Source organism: Alligator sinensis, unplaced genomic scaffold (assembly GCF_000455745.1).
Source record: "Alligator sinensis unplaced genomic scaffold, ASM45574v1 scaffold126_1, whole genome shotgun sequence".
Classification (NCBI taxonomy): domain Eukaryota; kingdom Metazoa; phylum Chordata; order Crocodylia; family Alligatoridae; genus Alligator; species Alligator sinensis.
In genome coordinates, this window is record NW_005841842.1 from 4,300,636 (window position 1) to 4,306,101 (window position 5,466).

Below are 5,466 nucleotides of genomic sequence, written 5' to 3' on the forward strand. Positions count from 1 at the left end.
GTCATAACTGGAAATAGTGAAGAAAGGAGAGATCATAGAAAACAGAGGTCGAGTCTATCCAAATGGATGACTGTTATCAACACTGGAATTTCTATATGCCTCAAAGAGAAGAGATCTGTGGAAGACCATGGTCACCAGTGTCCTGTTTGGATATGGTACCTAGAGAGAGAGAGAGAGAGAGAGAAATGAAACAGGCTTCTTTTGTCTGCATCCTAACAGATATTCTTTTGGACTTCAAAGGAAATGCCTTGACTGGTACATCCTACAGTCTTTCTGGGTCTCCACCAGATTGGTGGGTTAGGCACCCTCGAGTCAAGTCAAGTCAAGTCAGTCCCAAGGCTGCTGCAACTGTTGGGGCACCTTAGATGCTGCGCATCATTGGTAATTCTTTGGGCTAGGCACCCTGGGATCAGCTATTATACCCAGGTCTCTTTACCGCCACTTTCAAATGGTGCACTCCCAGCTTAGAGCTGAACCTGGTCTTCACTATAATCTGTTATACTTCACCCAGTTGCCATTGCTCAAGTTCTCAAGGTCACTCAGGGAATGTGTATATGGAGCATTGTGTAGAGATCCTCATATTGGCTCTGAACATGTACTAACTCAGGTCCCAGAAGGAGAATATCTGCATTGATGCACCAGAGCTGCTCCTGGTTCCTGAGCTTGTATAATGAGCTGTATCTTGGTGTCTCTACATGGCACTGGATCATGTCATATAGACATCCTCTCACTCCTTCTTGTATGATGCTCTGATGCCCCTAGTATGACAGGGCCCACTCCTGGGAGTCCTCAGCAGATTTTGTTATCACAGTCTTACTGTCTGGGTCCTGATCCTGGATCCCAAAGGGAAATCATGAAGAGTGGATAACAAAATTATTCCTACCCTTTAGTCAAAGTTAGTTTCAAGTCGCACTTTGGTTGTCCACTAGGTGGAATAACATTGTATCCTTACTTTTAACACCTTAAGTGATCTTTGCTGGGAAAACTTACTACCTAATGTCACAATTATTTAATAATATTCCAAGATCCAATCAGTTAGCAGACAGTACCTATACAAGATGCTTTACTTGAGATTAGAGCAAATTACTGAATAATAAGCATCACCATCTACATGTGCAGACACTTACTGCATAGCAATTTGCTCTAATTGCGAGTACATTTTCTACCTGTAAATACAGTTAGCAGATTTACTCTGGATTACTTAATGACTGTGTCTACAAAAGCAATGGACTGCACAGTTGTTTCGGCACAGTCATTTAGTATTTGGTTATATGACTGTGAAGCTAGGGCTAAGACTCTCCCAGCCTGGGGCCTCACGATCACTATCATGGAATGGAGGCTGGGAGCTCCGTGCTGTCAGGGCAGGGGGACATTGTCCCTGCCTGGGCTCCAGTGGCAGAGTCTGCGCCATCAGCAGGCAGCTCCTGGGCCAGGGAACAATGTCCCAGCTCCCACCAGGAGACAGCTGTCTTCTGACTCAGTGCTCCCTGCCAACCCTTGGGCTAGCACCCAGGGGGACCCTAGAGCTCCCCTGGCTGCTGCAGGGGGCTGGTGAAGGGCCAACAGGTATGGGAGCAGATTGCTGCCATGAGCAGCAAATCTGCTCCCGCTTCCTCACATGTGTAGACGCCTGTCTGGGTAGATTTACTGTACAGTAAATTACTCTACAGCAAACCCACCCCAGAGCATTTGCAAGTGTAGATGCACCCAGTTCTTGCAAAGCAATTTGTCAGAGAAATGTAGCTAAAGATCTCCAACAGCAAAAAATGTACTTAAAAAAATAATTGTATAAAATAGGAAGAGCATGCAGGAGAGGGCAACAGGGGAGGTGCTCTCATACTTTCTGAGAAATCAGGGCAATCAACTAGTTACCTCAGGTACCTGTATACCAGTGGTCAAGAACCAGTGGTCAATCGTGGAGCCTCTGACCGTTGATCTCCATCCGGCAGAGGCTTCATGATTGGGAGCAGCAGGACATACATGGCTGGGCTGAGCCATGCCTTCTGCCACCCGGGCTGGGCAAGGGCCAGGAGGGTGGGGCCAGGGGCAGTATGTCCTGGGGTGCTGTTTACTTACAAAAAGTGATCTTCACCATAAAAAGGTTGGAGACCACTGCTGTACGCAAATGCAGAGCCTGGGAAATAAGCAAGAAGAATTAGAAGTCCTTTCACAAGCATGGAACTATAATGTGATTGGAATAACAGAGACTTGGTGGGATAGTTGCATGACTGGAGCACTGCCATGGATGGGTACAAACTGTTCATGAAGGACAGGCAGGAAGAAAAGGATGAGGAGTTGCACTTTATGTAAAAGAGCCATATGATTGCACAGAGCCCCAGTATGAAGCTGGGAAAGGGCTGTTGAGAGTCTGTGGGTTAGGGTCAAAGGGGAGAGCAACAAGGGTGATGCTGTGGTGGGGGTCTGCTACAGACCACCAGACCAGGAGGAAGTGGTAGATAAGACTTTCTTCAAACAGCTAGTGGAAGGTTCCTGATCACAGGCCCTGGTTCTCATGGGGGACTGAAATCACTCTGACATCTGCTGGGACAGCAATACAGCAGGGCACAGGCAATCCAGGAAGTTTTTGGAGAGTGCTGGAGACAACTTCCTGGTGTAAGTACTGGAGCAGCCAACTAGGGGCCATGCTCTTCTTGAGCTGCTGCTCACTAACAGGGAAGAGCTGGTGGGGAATGTACTAGTGAATGGCGACTTGGGCAGCAGTGACCAAGATGAGTGAGTTCAGGATCCTGAGGAAAAGATAGAGAGCAGCAGAGTAAGGACCCTGGACTTCAGAAAAGCAGACTTTGACTTGCTCAGGGAACTTATGCACAGGATCCCCTGAGAAGCCAGATTGAGGGGGAGAGGAGTCCAGGAGAGCTGGCTGTACTTCAAAGAATCCTCAGTGAGAGTGCAGGAACAAACCATCCCAGTGTGCAGGAAGACTAGCAAATCTGGCAGAAGACCAGCTTAGTTTAGCAGGGAACTCTTCAGTAAACTAAATCACAAAAACGAAGCTTATAAGAAGTGGAAACATGGACAACTAACTAGAGAAGAATATAAGAGCATTGCTTGGGCATGCAGGGATGAAATCAGGAAGGCCAAAGTGCAACTGGAGTTGCAGCGAGCAAGGGATGTAAAGGGCAACAAGAAGGGTTTCTACAAGTATGTGAGCAACAAGAGGAGGATCAGGGAAAGTGTGGGTCTCTTACTGAATGGGGGAGGCAACTTTGTGACAGAGGATGCAGAAAAGGCTGAAGTGCTCAATGCCTTTTTGCCTCAGTCTTCACAGACAAGATCAGCTCCCAGACTACTGCACTGGGCAGCACAGTTTGGGAAGGAGGTAAGCATCCCTCAGTGGTGAAAAACTAAGTCAGGGGCTACTTAGAAAAGCTGGACATGTACAAGTCCATGGGGCTGGATGGGATGCACCTGAGGGTGCTGAGGCAGTTGGCTGATGTGATTGCAGAGCCATTGGCCATCATCTTTGAAAACTCATGGCAATCAGGAGAGGTCCCAGATGACTGGAAAAGGGAAATCATAGTGCTCATATTTAAGAAAGGGAAGAAGGAGGATCCAGGGAATTACAGACCAGTCAGCCTCACCTCAGTCCCTGGAGAAATCATGGAGCAGATCCTCAAGGAATCCATTTCTAAGCACTTGAAGAAGGTGATTAGGAACAGTCAGCATAGATTCACCGAGGGCAAGTCATGCCTGACCAACCTGACTGCCTTCTATGACAAGGTAACCGGCTCTGTGGATGTGGGGAGACTGGTGGATATGGTGTACCTTCATTTTATCAAGGTTTTTGATTATGGTCTCCCACAGCATTCTCACAGGGAAGCTAAGGGAGTACATACAGCCTGACTGAGTGGACTGTCAGGTGGATAGAAAACTGGCTGGAGCATCAGGCTCAGGGAGTAGTAGTCAATGGCTCGATGTCTAGCTGGCAGCTGGTATCAAATGGTGTGCCCCAGAGGTTGGTCCTGGGGTCAGTTTTGTTCAATGTCTTCATCCAGTAGATGAAGTAGACTGCAGCCAGTACTGTGTGAGGCCCTTTCCCAGGCCTTGTACCCCACCCCCATGCTCCTGTTGGGGACCCTGGGGAATTCCCTGGAGGTGGAGTGCTCTTAGGACCCCAAGGGTGCCCCCAGAGGGGGCTCTGCCATCCCCCCACCCACCCAACACAAGCTGGTCCAGATGCCTACATGTAGACTTGCAAGGCATTCTTTACTATGGAGTGCAAAGCAGCTCCTAGATTTGTTATATAAGCCCCTACATGCCCAGAGAAAACAACAGAATTCCTCTTAGGTTCTGGTCATCCAGGCTGGGTTTTTTGTTCCAGGAACTTTGAAACATCAGACTAAATAACAGAATGCCTCCCTTAGGTCTGTGCTGCCACAGGGAGCCAAAACAGCTCATTAAAAGCTAGCTCAGGTATCTTCACTACAGGAGATGGCACACCCCTCATTTTATTCACCGCCACGAACACAGAGCAGTGCTTTGTAGATTAGATTTTGATGCTTGCACAATTTTTACTGCCTTTTATGCAACCAGATTTGACAAGTGTTCTAAAAGCACCAGGTATTTCAGTTAGAGTTATCTGTACAGATTTCCAGTCTCCATTCACAGAACTTTTGATTTACCATTGATTGTATCTTTGAGAATAGTTGCTGCCAGAAGTTATTAATACCAGTGCAGCTTGAGCTGGTGGAATATTTTCAAGCATTTTCATGAACAAATAGCAGTACTCTGGCAGAATAAGCAGTTGTGACAATACTGGGACAATCATGGAGATAAACAGTGATTTCTGCAGTCATTGCCAGATCTTCATCAATAGCAACAGATGGATTGCTTATTAAAGTTAGTTATGTGCCCTTCACAAAATGCATTCCTTGTATCTAGGGCATTTTTTACTCCTGAGAAGAACAAAATCATCTCTTAACATGTTAGTATGTGGATCAGTGGAAACATCTCCACTTTCTAATGACCAGTGGATATTAGCATGTCATTTCCTTTAATAAATTAGAAATATTTTGCTCTGAGAAATGCAAGGAAAACTTAAGTTTTCCAGTCTTACAACTAACGCAATAGCCAGAACAGTGGTATCAGCAGTCTACATAACAGTGAGATTCTGTTCTCATCTCTGCAGAAATATATTTCTGTCTCCCTCAATGTACGATTAGTTTTAAATTCTCGTGCATAAAATTTGCTAAACACTTGACACATTTTTGAGATCCCTGGCTATAATGTTTTCTGGCAGTGCCTTTAGAAGAAGCTGTTTTATATATGTGGAAATGGAATACTGAGTCTTGGCTTTTTTTTTTCATTGGCAAAAGCGATAACCTTGTTTGCTGTATAATCTCTGAAAGCCAGACCTTGAGAGAAATATTCCCAATTTCCCTCATTCCTGGCCTTCAAACAACCCTATAACCATGCCTAACTCATCATCCCTGCTAAATTCCTGCT